The sequence below is a fragment of the Chinchilla lanigera genome, unplaced genomic scaffold, assembly GCF_000276665.1.
Source record: "Chinchilla lanigera isolate Chin_1 unplaced genomic scaffold, ChiLan1.0 scaffold00005, whole genome shotgun sequence".
In the NCBI taxonomy this organism is placed as follows: domain Eukaryota; kingdom Metazoa; phylum Chordata; class Mammalia; order Rodentia; family Chinchillidae; genus Chinchilla; species Chinchilla lanigera.
The window spans coordinates 39,581,330-39,597,684 of record NW_004955406.1 but is presented as its reverse complement, the minus strand read 5'-3'; the positions used below and the strand labels follow the sequence as shown (position 1 = coordinate 39,597,684).

The window sequence follows — 16,355 nt, the reverse complement described above, 5'->3', positions numbered from 1 at the left end:
GATAGTGACTGTGAAGCCTAGGAGAGTGAGCATTTCTCAATGTGGGTGGGATAAGACGACTATCAGTTCAGCTAGAGCAAGGGGCCCTGCAAGTCATTAGCAGAGACAAGTTAGTGTACATGTGAGGGACACCAGAGTTTCACTTCAGCACAGTGGCTGCACCAGAGGATGTGAACATTTCCCCCTTAGCAAGATATGTGTCACCTCTCACATAGGTTTAGTAAGGTGTGGGGGCAGATGTGTGTGAAGATATGGAGGGCTGCAGGTAGGAAGAAGTCTGACCCTGCTTCTGACAGGGGCTGGCTGCATGTCATGTGGGAGCCACTACCTCAGCTATTGTGGGGCTCGTAAGCCTTCCTAAAGTGAAGGGGCTCTTCCTGAGCACAGCACTGGAATATGTGGGGCATAGTCCTATCTCAACAGCTCCCATTGACTAAACTGGAGCTCAGTTACCAGGGGGTGGCAAGGAACTCTGGTCAGACTGTTTAACTAGCAGGTGACATTCTCGCTTCTGGAAGGTGAACAAAGAGGCAAGGGATTCATCAGATAAGGACTTGATTCTTTTATCAATTACTTTCACCAAAATCACATGTGGACAAAGCCTGCTGATTTCAATCAATCCTGCTCCCCGATTAGATCGATCTTTTGGGGATGGAGGTTGTTATACCCTTTCCTCTCCTAAGGTGCCCCTGCCACTCCGCCTATTATAAATGGTCAGCACTTCCCTGACTCATAAAGAATTAAGCAAGGAGGATTATATCTGTTTTTTTTGTTTTCAAATATCCCTGGGGAACAAGGTATGAAAAGAACCTGAGGCATTGGGTCAAACGCCATTTGGATCAGCATAGGAATGGTGGTACAGTCATCCCTCCCTAGTCATAAACCCATGAAAAGAACAGTGAGGGGTAGAAATAAAACAGTTTGGGAGACAGAAAGGGAGAGATCACATTCATGTAACTTCTGTTACAGTATGTTGCTATCATCATTCTATGTTATTATTAGTTATTATTGTTAATCCCTTACCATGCCTAGCATATAACTTAATCATAGGTGTGTATGTTCAGGAAAATACAGTTTCTACAGGGTTCTGTACTATCCAGATACATCTCTCAGTGTACCCCTGTGGATCTGGGAGGACTACTGTCCCAAGGATTTTCTCTCCACTTTAGCTTTTCCTCCAAGCCTGGAAGAAGTGGGAGAGGATATGCAGTGAGATATCATCTTGACCCTTAAATAGAACTCCTTAGCCTTTCAAGAATCCTCTTGAATGGCTGTTGGGGGCAATGCTGACAGAGAGTGAAAATGGAAATCAGAATATTTTGCCTTTTCTGCCATGATCACTGCAAGGTTTGCAACATGAAGAAAGGGATTTCTACCTGTCTCGTTTATTCCGTTTTTACACATGGTGGGCATCAGTTAACATCTGTTGCTGTTGCATGATTAGTAGCACACCCAGAACCAGATATACATCTTCCCACTCATCCTTTGGGTAAATCACTTAGCCTTCTTTTTTTTTTTTTTTTTTTTGGTTTTTCTCCGGTACCAGGAACCGAACTCACAACCTTGCGCTTGCCAGGCAGGCGCTTTGCCGCTGAGTTAAATCCCCAGCCCCTCACTTAGCCTTCTTAAGACCAATTCCTTTCACCTTTCATTGGGAGGAGAATCAGCCATACCTTTTCACATCATCCTAAGGAAGTACTAAAAGAATGGGATTATAGATTTAAAAACAGTGCTTCAAAATCTTGGAAAGATACAGTGTCCAATATAGGGCACTCAAGTGATAGGAGAAAGCTGAATTTGATCTGAATAAACTTTTGCTATCTAGTCCTCCAAGCAGAAGGGCAGTAAGATCCTGGAGCCCTTCCCCTCTTTCCTTGCCAGGGTTCCCTTGACCCGTCAAAAAAAAATGGGAAATGCTAAGGCAGCCTCTTTAACAATAACCATTATGCTGGGCATGGTAGTGCACAGCCTGTAATCCCAGCACTCTGAAACAAGAGGATCACAAGCTTGAGCCCAGTCTGAGTAACTTCGCAACTTAATAATAATCCTGTCTCAAAATAAAAAATAATGATAATTAAAGGGCTGGGAATGTAGCTTAGCACAGAGGCCCTGGGTTCAATTCCTCAGTACTACAAAAAACCTTGTCATTAGCTAGGTTATGACCATTGGTAATAATTATGACCACTGGTAATAATTACTAGCTTATGTGGTCCTGAGTCTCTGGAAAATAAGAATAGACATCTTTCCAAATTCCTTACTCTGAACCTCTCATCTGGGTCCCAAAGGGGAGAGATTCTTCCATTCACATAAGCAATTGATAGATAATCACCCACAAGATTAGAACACAGGGACTAAAGAGCACATGTGGAAAAGAATAAGGAGGTTTGTCTACTCCAGGTTGATCTATAGATACAAACACCCAGTCACGGGCACACAAAGGGCAGCGCATGATCGGAACGAGGTTCAAGGTAAGGTCACTACAGAAGTCATCAGCAGGCACATCAGCATGCCCATACTTCTCCTAAGCGCTCTAGGATATGAGCTCTTTGCAACTTGCCTGGCCCCTAACCTTCTGCAAGCAGTCACCACTTCGGCCTGTGAGATGCTATCTCAGTCAGATCAGCGTTAGTCAGCGTGGAGCATTCTGGGTAAGGTCTGTTTTCATTCCCCATTTCCAGCATTTTGCCCCCTCCCCAGGGGACAACAGGCTAGAAGGCCAAACTGTCTCACTCCTTCCTCTTGGAGCAAGAAATCAGACCACTTTACGTGATCATCAAGTCCTCTCATTTGTTTTCCTCCTAAAGCCTGTGAACATCTGTTCTATGAGACATGTGAAACACTTTTATATCCATTCTACAATGGGACAGGTATGATCCGCACCTCACAGACCAGACAGCGAGGGCTAAAAAGGTAAAGAGTGAGCTGAGCTTTGGCAGTCAGGGCTTTGGGCTGATTGGTGCTTCATTTCATTTCATTGCACTTCATTTCAGTTTTTGAGATAGGGTCTCACTAAGTGCCAGGCTGGCCTCAAACTTTTGATCTTCCTGCCTCAGCCTCCTGAGTGTCGTATTAGTTATGTCCCCTAGGCACAGTTTCTGCCTGGTGCTTTTTGTTACACATTGCTCTTTCATTTTCTGACAAACACCTTCAAGGCCTTTACAATGCAAACATATGTTCAGTTGCTGATCTTCACCTAAAGTGCCTCAAAAGGCACCTGACCCATTGTAAGTGCTCAAGAAATGTTATTTCTCTCCCTTCCCACATCTTCCACCCCGGTCCTGAATGCGGACAATAGCGCCTCACATGGGAAGAGACTTGGTTAGAGAAAAGACAACTGGTGCTGTTCTCTAGGACAAGGAGAATACCTGCTCCTTGGAGAGAAGGCACACCTTTTCCCCTTTATCTTCCACATTCAGGCTACAGGGCCAAACTGAGCCCATGCTGCTTCCCTGTGCTTCCCTGAACACCTGAGGATTGCAAGGCCCCATGCAGATTAATAAGCTGACCTGCAGCAGGTTCACCAGCAAGTTCCTGAAATAAGGAGCTGCTGGTGTCAGAACGCTTATCCCCAAAGCCACCAAACCATCAGCAGAACCTGGTGAGGCCCGGGAGACAAAACAGGTATGGAAAGGGGGCAAGGGCACGGACCCTCAGACAGACCTGTCTGGACAGTGAGCTGCTCCAGGCCACAGTGGCCTCCAGCTGCAGGAGAGGGCTGCTTGGTGGCACAGGCTTCTGTGCCCTGCCAGTCCTTTCTCACTGGACTGAGAACCTCTCTTCTCAGGGGTGAGTTGGCAGCACTTAGAGACATGCTGGTGGCAGCGTCACTGCCAGACAGGATATAAGGGGTGAAGAAGGGGAGCCCTTGGAGGAGGAGAGCAACCCCCTCAACATACACAGTGTACCAAAGCAAAGTCTGAGAGCGGCTGTAGGGGCAACACCAGTTGTCTCTTCTCTAACCACGTCTCTTCCCATGTGAGGCGCTACTGCCCCCTTTTAGGACCAGGGTGGAAGACGTGGGAAGGGAGAGAAATAACATTTCTTGAGCACTTACAATGGGTCAGGTGCCTTTTGAGGCACTTTAGGTGAAGATCAGCAACTGAACATATGTACAACACTATTATACACATTAACGTAGTGCTTAGCATAGTAGTTGGTTGGTTGGGACACAGTAGCTATTATTATTAATATACTGTGTCTGAATCCTCCCCAACCACCCTATAAAAAAGGCCAATTCCCCATAAAGGATGTAATCATTATGTAATGCAAACATGTACTAATAAAAAATAAAAATGGAGAAAAAAGGACTTCTTCACTTTATACTAGAGACAGATTTAGAGAGCCAAGATCTGTGTCCTACTCTAAATTCAAAGTCACTGCCTCAAGTATAAGACCAGTGCTAAGCTGGGCATGCCTTCCAGTCTCAGGTCCTCGTGATGCTGAAGCAGGAGGATCTCAAGTTTGAAGCCAGCCTGGGCAATTTAGCAGACCTTGTTTTGAAACATAACTAAAGAAGGGCTGGGGATGTAGCTCAGTGGCAGAGTGCCTCTGGGTTCAATCCCCACAAGCAAAAAAAGGAGGCGGGGGGGTGATGTAAGAAAATGGAAAGAAGGCTATGGATTTACTTTCCAACCTTTGATGAAAACTTACATGAGCCTACCAGTTCTTCCTTCTTGATCTCTAAAAGGCTCTGAGATAGGGAAACACCTATTTTGACTTCCTGGCAAGTACAAGGATCGAAACCAGTCTTAATCTTTCTCCTCATTCTCCTGCCACCACCAGCCCTGCCACCACCCTGAGCAGAATGCACTGGGCTCTGGACCTGCACAGTCTGAAGCATGCACAATCCCCACTGGCCAAGAGCCCAGGGTGGGGACGTGGGTTTACTTCACACACATCGTCATTAGCTCATTCATACCTGTGGCCTATGAGCCCTGATGATCTGGGAGGAGCACAGAGATCCCGCTGGGGCTAATGCCTGTGCATCACCTGGAGTTCTGTATGCTGTGCCCTGTCAAGAAGGCTGGTAAGGACCTGGCCATGGCAGGCTGCCTACCTGAAACATCCCAGCCTGGCCCTTCTTTCTGCATGTATTAAGCCAACATGGAGGTTGCTTTGCAGGCTCCTGATTTCCACCACTAAGATTTTGGCCCACCCTGGCCAACTCCCGCCACTCAGGTCTCATGGCCACTGTCGCTGTGGCTCTGGGTTCCACCTTCCCTGCCTGTGCCGGCCCTGCCCTGATGGCTGCTCTGATGCCTGCTGCTTTGCAGAACTGACCTGAGCACATGCTGTCCTCCAGAGGCATGGGAAGAAGGTCAGAGTGTGCTGGCAAAAGTTCAGGTGGTGGGTGGCACTGTGTGCCATCTTCATCCAACAGACACGCCCATGCGAGGAAGCCAAGTGAGGGCTGGGGCACTGGTCACGGAACAGCTTTCTGGGGCCTGCTCCAGGACCTGATGCCAAGCTGTCCCTTAGCACTCAGCCTTCTTCAGTGGGTGGAGTTTCCTTCCTGAGGGACAATGCTGCTTCCTAGTTAGGAGGTACCATGCCCAAGGCTCCCTCACTCCCTCTCCCCTTTTCTCAAATTTGTTATCCTGAGAATTCTACTCCAACTGGGCAGCAGAAATGCAAGACCAGAATCAGAGCCCCTATCTGGAGATAATGTACAACCTTTGACCCCCGGGTCTCAGAGTTCCAGAATTCATCCCTCTGAAACTTCAAGCAGGTTTATATATATCCTGGACCCCAGCACCTACTCCTGGGTGCATCTCCCAAAGAAATTTTCATACAGGAGCTGAAGGCAACAATGTTCAAGGATGCCCACTTATTTATGGATCCACTCACCCAGTGGTAAATAAAATATACTAGCTAGATAACACAGATTGTTACCCAACAGTTAGCAACATGAATTAGAAGTACACACAGCAGTCTTGGTCATCTTAAAAACACAGTGCCTGGCAGAAGAAAAGAGATGATTTCACAGTTTTTACAAAAATTAAAAACACATGCATCTAAGGAAACATACAACACATGCATCTGAAGTATTTAAGGAATATACTTAAGCAAAAAGATCTTTTCACATTAGAATGATGCTCGTGGGCAGACGAGGGAGTAGAATCAGGATCTGGGGAAAGAGTGGGCACTGGGGCTGCCTCACATGGATCAATAAATCCATCGGATGACTGACCACCCTCCGTACTTGAGGTTCAAAAATGTAAGAATAAAACATAGTGTGATGCTAAGACCTCTTGGCATGGCTGTGTTGTCTAGGATATGCTGAGATCATGATGGCAAAATGTGTCAGTTCTGGCAGAGGCCTCCAGGAGACAGGGAGAAGTTGGGGCCCCCGATAGGACAAGCTTTCTTCAAACAGTGATACCAAGAGTTGCCCTGTGGTTGGCAGCTGGCTCCTGATCATCTGGACTGTGTCAGAGGCCCCAGGATGCAGATGGAGACAGGAAGCTCCGTGGCACGGGTGGAGAGCCAGTGTGTGGGAAGCAATCCTAAGAGGGCAATGTTACCCCTTCCTCTATCCTAAAATAGCATCAGTATTATCAAGAGGAGAAAAGGAAGTCCCTGGGGCCCAGAGCCATGAGGAAGGCTTCCAGATAACCTGGGTGACACTGGCCCAGGTCACCTGCGTATCCTCCTGTGCTGTGTGGGTGGGTGGGCTGTTCACAGCAAATTCAAGATCAAAATAACATAGAGGATGAAAAGCAAAGATAACCTTCTGTTGGCAAGCAGGGCAGGAGTCGGGGGTAGTGGGCAGTGACGGTGCCACCTGCAAGGTCTATTGTTCAGTGAAGGCCTGGCAACCTTGCCACACCTCCCACCTGACCATGGGAAGTGCCCAGGGTAAGGGTTCACCAGTGCATCCGCTGCTCACTCAGAACTGGGACAGGAAGCTACCAGGCCACAGCCAGGACGCAGGCTGCGGGCAGGACGTTCAAGTGCGCGGTATGTGCACTCTCTTGAACAACACCGATTGCCTTTCTTGGGGCTGCTGTGGTTTTTCCTCATTTTGGTTCCAAGGGCACAAAGGGGCTTTTTAGTAGCTGGAGTGGATCTGGGGCTATTTTTAGAAACAAATCTCAGCAGAATCATGTCATGCTCTTGGAGAGGGAGAGGACGGTCGGTCTCCCCGAGCCACAGGAGTCAAGAGCTGGTTGGTCCCAGGCCTTGGGTTTGGGGACCCTTGGGGTGAGGGGAAAACTGCCTGGCTCCAACGGGTGGGCTCTATGCCCAGGAGCATGGCAGAACAGGAAGCAATTCCTGTGTGCCCCAGACACTTGCCAGGGTATCACAGTGTCCACTACACCTGGCCAACACTTCCATTCCCCCACTCTCTACTCCATGACAATCTCACCTGCACAGAGAACAGAGGGACCCCCCCCCACCATTTCTCTTTTGCCTAATCCAGCCTTCTCTTGGCCCAGTTCCTAAAACTCACAGCAAAAGAGCAAGGGCTCCATGCTGAAAAGATGGTGTTTATTAAGAAAGAGAAAGTCAGGCATGGTGGTACACATCTATAATTCCAGCACTCTAGGAAGCTGAGGCAGGAGGATCACAAGTTCAAGCCTACCCTGGGCAATTTAGCAACTTAGCAAGGCCCTGTCTCAAAATAAAAATATATATATAAAAAGGGCTGGGGATGTAGTTCAGTGCAAAGGCCCTGGGGTCAATCCCCAGTACTGCAAAATCCAATAAAATAATAAAAATTAACAGAACAAAGGCAGTCAGAGGTACTCCCTAGTTACTGGTCATCTCTCTGTCCCTGTTTCACTTTTCCTCACTCACACAGACTGGAGCCACCAGGTCAGGCCAGGGCTCTGGAGAGTGGACAGGTCACATGCCCTTTGCATTCAGTGCTTTTTAGAACAGCAGTTCTCAGACTCTAGAGGCTGGTGAAAACCTACTGCCCGCCTTCTCCTAGATTTTGATTCAGGAGGGCCAGGTTGGGCCCGGGAATGTGCATTTCTAACAAGTTCCTTAACAAACTGATGGATGAGGCTGGTCCAGGGGCCACACTTTGAAGCCATCCACCTTGGGAGAATCACCACCACCACATCCCAGGGCTTTCACAGCCCCAGTGCTGGTCTAACCAATCCCCCAGCTCCACACTGAAGGCCTTGTCACTTCTCTCCTCTGATCAGTTCTCCTCTTCCTGCTCCAGGCCTCTCAGGATGATGATCTCTGCTTCCGTGGCCTCAGGGTGCCCCCTTCCAGAAAGACCCGTGAGCTCCCCAAGCAAGTGGACACCTTTCAGTCCTAGAAGAAACAGGCGGGGCAGATGCAGGGAAGCCCAGAACTGAAAACCAGCTCCCTCCTGAGGTTGAGGGCCGCCAGTCCCCTTCAGGTTCAGCTAAGCCCCTCCAACTCCTGTTTTCCGGGTCGCCAGGGGAGATGAGGGGTGGGCAGGGACAATACAGGTGGGGTAGGAAGGAAAGACACCCACCTCTCACTGCAGCTCCCAGTAGTACGCCCCACGCCCCCTCACATCTGGACCCAGCTGCCTTTTCCTGCCTTCCCCCACCACCCCAGCAGAAGGGCCAGGCCACCGCCAGGGTGACACCTCCGGGGGAGCCTGCCCACAGCTCCCAGGCCATGGGCGACCGGCTGGAGGAGCCAGCAGCTGCTGTTTTCCAGGCCGGTTGACAGGCTGTTATAAACACTCGTTTTTGGTTGCTATGGCAAAGTGAGTGTGCAGCTTGGCCACGGCGAAGCTATTTATGTGCCTGTAATGGCAGAGTGGTCTGTTTTTTATTATTTCACTTTTAAAGTTTTCCTTTCCCATCCCCCTAAAACAGCTTTTTTAAAAAGGGTGGGGGTTGGGAGGGGGGAGCCACCACAACTTTCTGAGGAACAAAGTCTATAAGCAGAAAATAGAGCGGTGCCTTGGGCCAGGAAGGGAAGGACTGAAGCGAGGACTCCCTGAGCGCCTTCAGAGGAGGGAATGTGCGCCTCGGGCCCCCTGTGCCCATCACTTGGGGCTGAAGCTGAGGCTCTGCCCCAGCTCCTCACAGAGAAAGGCCAGGTCCCAGCTTCTTGTCAGCTTCCTACTGCTTGAGGACTGAGACAATTCCCTTGTCTTCTCCCCACAGCCAGCAGCATTTCTTACTGTTCCCTGTCTCCTGCAGGCTGCACTCAGGATGAAGGCACCAAAGATCCCTCCACGGTCCTGGAAAGAGAGCCTCAAAGCTGCCCGCTGTCCTGTGGGTCACTTGACACAGAGCCTGGTCACACCCAGCTGGAGGTTTGCAAGCAACAAGCTCTCGAGATGTCTCTGCAGAGACATAGTCCTTCCACTTGCTCAGAGAACTTCCACCTAATCCCACTCCTTGGGGAGCGCTGGGAAGAAGGGATCTTCCTGCATTTAAGAATGCATTTAAGGCCACGGTAAGGATGGTGGGCACCTCTAGAATGGGCACTCAAGGCTCAGATGGTGCAGGATGGTTAAAAGCCAGGTTGATTCCTCTTTAGGCCCTTCTGTCTCCAGGGTACCTTCTGTCTCCACAGTGACCTGGATAGGGCCACTATGGCCTTCTGCCCTGTCTACTCTTCCAAGGGAAAATAAAGTAACCAATAAGAAAAATAAATGGGCCATGGGTCATAGGGAGCTCAAGAGGGGCGAGTCACTAGCTGATGTGTAAGCACACACACAGAGCTAAGCTCAAAGCGTGTACTGACTTTGACAAATATGCTATAGGTTGCTAATCACTTAATGGCATCTATGGGAGTCACCTTCCAGTAACAGCTGGCTGGAATAAAAAAGATGCTGCAGGATTTTATCATCCCTCTTTCCCCCACCTCATTCTAGCTCCTTTTTGATTATATACTTATTAGGAGGAAGAAGACCTCCCACGGCTGATGGGCATATTAATCAGATAAAAACAAGGTTAGGGCAATGTTAAAAGGAACAAATTCCCATAGACCGTTCCAGTTGCTTCCATCTCATAAGATAAATGAATGTCTCCCAGATGCCACCATGGCTCGGAAGGGATACAGAATCAAGCCCCACAGGGAGGAGAGAGGGCAGGAGAAGGGAAGGATGCTGAGGACCCCAGGAGAGAAGCACCCTTCTACTGCTCCAGGAGAGGTCAAAGTCCTAACTGACAGTGCCAGTTAGCTGATAAAGTCTCGTTAGAAAAATCAGCTTGGGACAGATATCAGTGTTGGCAGCACCTTGAGGTCAAAAGAGCAGAGCAGGAGGCATTTCTAAGCCTGTCAAACCCACTGTCATCAGCATCCCAGTTCCTGGAGGGTAGAAGAGGAGACAGGAGGAGGTGAAGGAAGGATCCAGAGGAGAAAGGGGAATTGACCTAGACAGATGGGAGCAGGCTGGTAGGGAGGCACCAACTACCAACGACGTTCCAGTTAACGAGTGACTCTCCTAGGACTAAGGGCGGTAACTCCAGCTGAGAGGCCATTACTTGGGAACATGTAAGACAGAGATGTAGACAGGTCTCAGAATCCCAAGGTAGAGTAAGCTTCCAAAACTCCCGAGCTACAAAGAACATCTATTCAGAGGGCTCAGATCCATGGTGATGGACACAGGGCCCATTGTTGCAGGAGACAAAGGGCAGGCAAAGAGGTGACTCAGCCTTAGCCGGTCACTGTAGATGGAAGTCTCTCAGGAGACAGAAAGCGGAGGAACTGTGTATTTTTCTTTCAAGTGAGCAGGAAGATTGTATCGCCGCTGGAACCCAACCTCAGCCCTGGGCCTGGCTCACCATGTGGAATTAATGAATGAATCATGCTTTCTGCTCCAGTGCGCTTTCATTTCCAAGGGAAGGAAGGGTATGGACGTCCCAGGGGGAGCCACTCTCCAGAGAGAATGAGTTATTCCAAGTTCCAAGCACCCCTTCAGCACTTGCTCTGCCTCCTCTCTCCTTGAGCCCTGATGACCAGGCCGCAGTCCTGCCTTGTTCTCCAGAGCAGTCGCTGGTGTGTGGCATGGGGAGAGGGGTTGAGCCATCAATGCCGGGATTATCCACCCTCCAGGGAGCGAAAAGGAAATGTAACCCACTACACTGAACACCCACACACAGCATTCCAAACAGCACTATAACACCTCCACGGAAAAACCTGTGGGGAGACTGTGGGGCAGCGGTGGTGGTGGGGGCATCTGTAGGGAGTAGCTTATTTTCTTTTCTTTTTTTTTTTTTTTTGGTTTTTCTTCTCCGGTACCGGGAACCGAACTCACGACCTTGCACTTGCCAGGCAGGCGCTTTTGCCCTTGAGGTAAATCCCCAGCCCCGGGTGTAGCTTATTTTCTTTCTGAAATGCTGGGTTGAAAGGAATCATGGGAAAAAAGAGAAAGGAATCATGGGAAAAACACCTAGTACCTTTCTTCCCACCTCCTCATTTTCTTCTCTCTGCCTCATTCCCAAGCCTCTGGCTTAATCCTTTCCTACCTGTGACCCCTCCCTGCACGCAATCTGCCCATTTCAAGATCTCAGTCTCCTCTCATTCTGTCGTTCCACGTCCCCCCGAGTCAACCTAATGAGATGGAGTTTAATTCTCCTTACCGGACAATTTCTGAGTCCAAGCAGCCCTGTTCGATTCTGCGTTGGTTCAAGTAGTGGAAGGAGCAGGGATATGCCAGAAGGAAGTGAGGCATTTGTGGGGCCGTCCCAGCTGGCACCGACACAGGACTGATTCGTCCCTGGAGTCATGGATGATGGTCCAAACACACTATGTATGACCACTCTGCACTCTCCCAAATCCATCTGGAGTTTGCCTGGCTAAGCCAAATATTTATGCAGCATCTAACTATGGTTAAAGCCAACTGCTATCACTAAGGATTCAGAAATGAGGAACCCTAACAGAGATGAGGAAATAAGAAGGATACAAAAATATTCTTACGGATTAAAAACAAAAACCAAGTGCCCAATCTAGGAGAAATAGGGGCATGGCCTAAAGAGGGAAGATGCCAGGAGACTGGACAGAACAGGCAACAGAGCTATAATCGGACTCTTTTCCATGCTCCCACGGAAGCTGAAAATCCAAACCCTGGCCCTTTGCAACCAGAAGATATGAGGTGGTTCCACTGTCCCTGCTCTGCTCCACTCTGAGCTCACCCACAGGACCTAGGTAGGGAATACACATACAAAGGATGCAATCTAACTCCCTGTGATAAGCTACCTTCTATCCTTCCCACCACTGTGCCAGGGATTTGCAGAGGGACCAGCGAAGGGATAGCAACAGGCATTCTAACAGGGCAGAGTCAAGCTTCCGGTGCATCTCACACTATTAGCCTAATGTCTACCCCTGCACAAGCCAGCCAGAGTGAGTGCTCCCATTTCTCCAGCTTCACACACCCCGGCCAGCTGTTCCAAATTAGCAAGGTCTCCACCACCAGAGAACAGCCCTCTTCAGCGTGGGGGAGGGGCTGCCCTCCCTCCAGGGACTCAGGCACTGCGCCCTCTCTGCGAGCAGTGGATCCAAAGAGAAGCTGAGGACACGCTGGCTGGCCCTCTCCCTGCACTCCTCCACAGCAGTGGAGACAGAGGACTCTCCTTCATGGGGGGCAGCCCAGGCCGGCAGCGAGGCTATGGAAACTTTGCCGTCTAAGGCTGTGGAATTCTTCCACTGGGCTCCCGCAGTTAATCATCTCTGCTCCCTGGGTTCCCAATTTGGGGCTTTAAAAGGTAGCACCACAGCAAGAAAGACAAACATGTCAGGGAAAAGAAGAACAAGAAAAAAAGCCAGTGTCAGCTAAATGATAGCCACCTCCAGCACTAGTCTTCGGAGCAACCGAGCAACAGCGAGAAGGAGAAAGAACAAGTGCAGACACACTGGAGCCCTTTTCCAGATTCCCACGGGTCCAGCCCACACCCACCCCAGATGCCACAGAGCACTCCAGCTGCTGTGAAAGGGTTACTTAGGGGCTGGGGTGCTTTTTGAAACTTTCTGCAAAAGGAGAAAAAGCAGATTTGAAAAATCAGAGGCTCCTGTTCTTCTTTGGGGAAAAAAGTGTTATATCCAAATGTGGTAGGACGTGCCTGTTAACCCAGGGGAGACTGAGGCAGGAGGACCACAAGTTTAAGGCCAGTCATAAATTTAGCACACAAAAAAGTGTGTGTGTGTGTGTGGGGGGGGGTGCTTCAGATGTAGCCCAGTATAAGACCCTGGGTTCAACGCCCAGCACCAGGGGAAAAAGTGCTAGAGAACTCACAGGCTCTGGAATACTGACTTCCAAGCTTCCAACATGCTACAAGTGGCCAGGTTACCATGGTTCCCAAAAGGACAAATAGAAGTTTGGTCTAAAAGAAGGGCAGAGGGACTCTGCCTCTTTCTTCCTAGGGGCCAGCTTCCAGAGCCAGGAAAGGAGTGGGATATGGCAAGATGAGGAAGTTACAGAACCAGGGAGAGAACACAGGGAGCCTCGACAACCCCTGCTCTTTCTGAAGGGACAGGGAGGAAAGCCCATTTCCAGAGCACAAGGCCTGATCTAGGTGAGAGTCAGCTAGGATGTTACCAGGAAAAGGGGCGCCTCTCATCCGTACTGAAAGCCCATCAACTAAACCTGGAGGCAGGGCTAGAGAAGCCAAAACTGAGCTGAGTTTTGGGAAAGCCAAGGTCCTCCAAAGCTTGAGGTCTTGCCCGTCACCAGGCAGATGAGGTCAGTATCCCCAGAAATGATGTTGTGGAGGCGCTGTTCCCTAGAACGGAGGTCTGCACTACTGCTGACACCCACACCAGCATCGGCACACCACCTTCCTAAGTCCCCGGTTGCTCAGGACCTTTTCAACTCTCGTTCCAAAGGAGCCAGCTGGGTAGGGCTATGTAAAGCGCCGAAGTGCTAACATGTCCTCGCAGCAGGAGCTGTCAGCTGAATGTGGCCACCTGGCCCAGGAATTCCCTCCACCATGCTCCCTCCTGAGCTAGTGCCAAGCTTGGCTCCCGCGGGAGAGGTGACAAGGAGATAGAGTTGCTGGGGGAGTCTGCTGCCTTCAGAAGCAGCCAATGGGTTTGAGCACCCTTACACCCTGCTACTTTCTTGAAGCAGTGGGGAGCCAGGGTCAGCTGACCACAGGCCAGGAGACTTAATCACACTTCATTACTAGTAAATAAACAAGGTTCCTGGCCTTTTTAAGGAGCAGGTCCCCTTGCTTTGCCCACCAGCCACATCAAACAACTCAAAATTTCAGAATCACAGTTTTGCAAGGGGACTGTAGGGCCAGTCTGATATAAACCCCTTGACTGTCTATTTAAGCAATTATGAGCTATACGCTGTGCTAGGCACTGGGCAAACAGTATTACAGTCAAGATCAGAAAGCAGGACAGAGGAAGAGACAAATGACGCAAAAACCTGTATTAGGTGTCAAATGTAACCATGCCTCTTGTCTACACTGCAGGCCAGCCTACGGCCATCGGGTAGGAGAGAGCTCACTCCCAGCATGGTCTGAGCAAAGGGGCACTCTCTTGAGTCTCTCTAGAGCTGCTATCTATACAGTAGTATGTAGAGCATGCCCTGCGCCTGGATACCAGGTAAAGAGATGCTTGAGAGACAAAGTCCACAAGTATCTTTTGCTGCATGGACCAGGCAACCATGAGCTATATTCATCTTTCTAAAGTCTTTGTTAAAGATCCTATCAACCTGGCACACAACCTTGGCACATTTTCCTTAAGAACTACCAGGAAGAAAACCAGAAGTGAATCCAGTTTGCTCAGGAATGCACCAGAAGCAGGCCTAAAGATGCCAGATCTGCAGGGCCCCGGCCAAGCTCTCCCATGACAGTCCCTCCCAATCTGTTCTTCCTCTTCCCTTCCTTCTTTGTCATCCTGGCCAACCACCTTGGCCTGTTGCTGGAACCTCCCGTTGCCTCTGGCTACCTTGTTCCTGTCCTTCTCAGTCCAGGGTCCATCCTGGCTCTGTGTACCAGGAAGACGCTGGTTCTTCCTTTTCACAGACTCCACCAGACTCTCAGACATTTCCCAGCAGTATCTGGGGAATCTGTCTGCCTGCAGTTCCTCGTGAAGTGGTGTCAGCAAGACTGAGCAGAGGCAGAAAAAGGTGATGAGAGTGAAAGAAGTTTGAGGTAAGAATTCATATTGGGGTAATGCTTCTCATTTTCAAAGCATTCTGACATGCGATCTTTGTGGTAATCTTAAGATAGACAGGGCTGATGATATTATTCCCTCTACAGATTTGATAACGTACGATCTTAAAGGTATGGTGACTCACCCAGTTAAGGCTGTACAACCACAGAAGGGCTAGAAGCAGCTAAGATACCCTACAGTCTCCGAAGTCTTCTAAAGGAAGTGGAGACAAACGATTCATCAGAGAAGAGAAAGGCGGCCTACATGACAGTCAGATGATTTTAGGCCCGACCAGAGCACTGAAGCTGGGGATTCCTGTCCTGATGAGCTCAGAGGATTAAAATAGATTTCTCCTCCTTCCCCCCAGAGGTGGCTGTGAGACATGCTGAGTGTATGTGTGATTCTGTGTGTGTCATCCTCGGTGACTGTGGACACCTTGAGGTGCAGACTGTGGTCTAGAGAGAGGCTGTGCCGTTCCTGCTGTGCGGAGAGGGTGTACAAGGGAGAGGCCAGAGGAAGTCAGAGGAAGGGAGAGGGCCCTTTCGAGAGAACTCCTAGTCCAGCGAAGTCTAAATAAAGAAGAGAGGGCACACCCGTGAAGGCCTGTGATTATACACAGTCCATACAGAAATACAGATGGGCTTCGAAGCCAAGCAGGAGAGTCAAAATGACTAAGGCTGCTAAAGGGAAGAAATGTGAAAAACAAAAAGCAAAAAAATAAAAAAACCAAAACCATGAAAGGGGGTGGGTGGAATGAAGCTGCTCAAGAGCCTCTAGACTCTAGGAAACAAGATCCCTGGGGTGACAATAGCTTCTTTCCCAGGGCAAGTGGGCGGAGGCGAGCTTGTGGCCCCAGACCATCCTTCTCTCCAGCGAGCACCTCTGGGTGCAGGTGAGGTCATGCACACGGAGGACCTGTTGAGAAGGGAACTCTGGAAGGTGAATCCCGGAAGAGCTCTGAGCAGTTTACAAACAGAACCCTCTATGTTCTCCCCTCACCGTAGGGAGAGGGTCCTTCTGGGCCTCACTTCAAGGAACTAGGTTTTCTTTTCATATGCCTTGAGATTATGATACGCTCAAAGACGCCTGATTAAAGAAAGGAGAGCCTTTCAGAATGGTGCATAAATGGGAGGCTGAAGCAGGAAGACTGAAAGCTTGAGCCAGCCTGGGTAACTTAGTGAATCAGCGTGACACTTTCTCAAAACAATCACCCAACCAAACAAATGAACAGCTAGGAATGTAACTTAGCGTGCAGGCCCTAGGTACAAACCTTGGTACAAAGAGAAAAAGGAAGGGGAGGGGAGGGG

General features: G+C 49.6%; 1 protein-coding gene across 5 annotated transcripts in view; it reads right to left on the bottom strand.

Moving 5' to 3' along the window:
* Positions 1-16,355, bottom strand: part of Atp2b4 (ATPase, Ca++ transporting, plasma membrane 4) — a 93,661-nt gene that overhangs the window by 48,010 nt on the left and 29,296 nt on the right. Inside the window, exon 1 of one of the 5 annotated variants that reach the window (XM_013522622.1) lies at positions 5,281-5,301. The exons of the other annotated variants lie outside the window; for them this stretch is intronic. The gene's annotated coding sequence lies outside the window, so the exon portion shown is untranslated. Of the gene's footprint in view, positions 1-5,280; positions 5,302-16,355 lie in introns of those variants that run through there. 5 annotated transcript variants of the gene reach the window in all.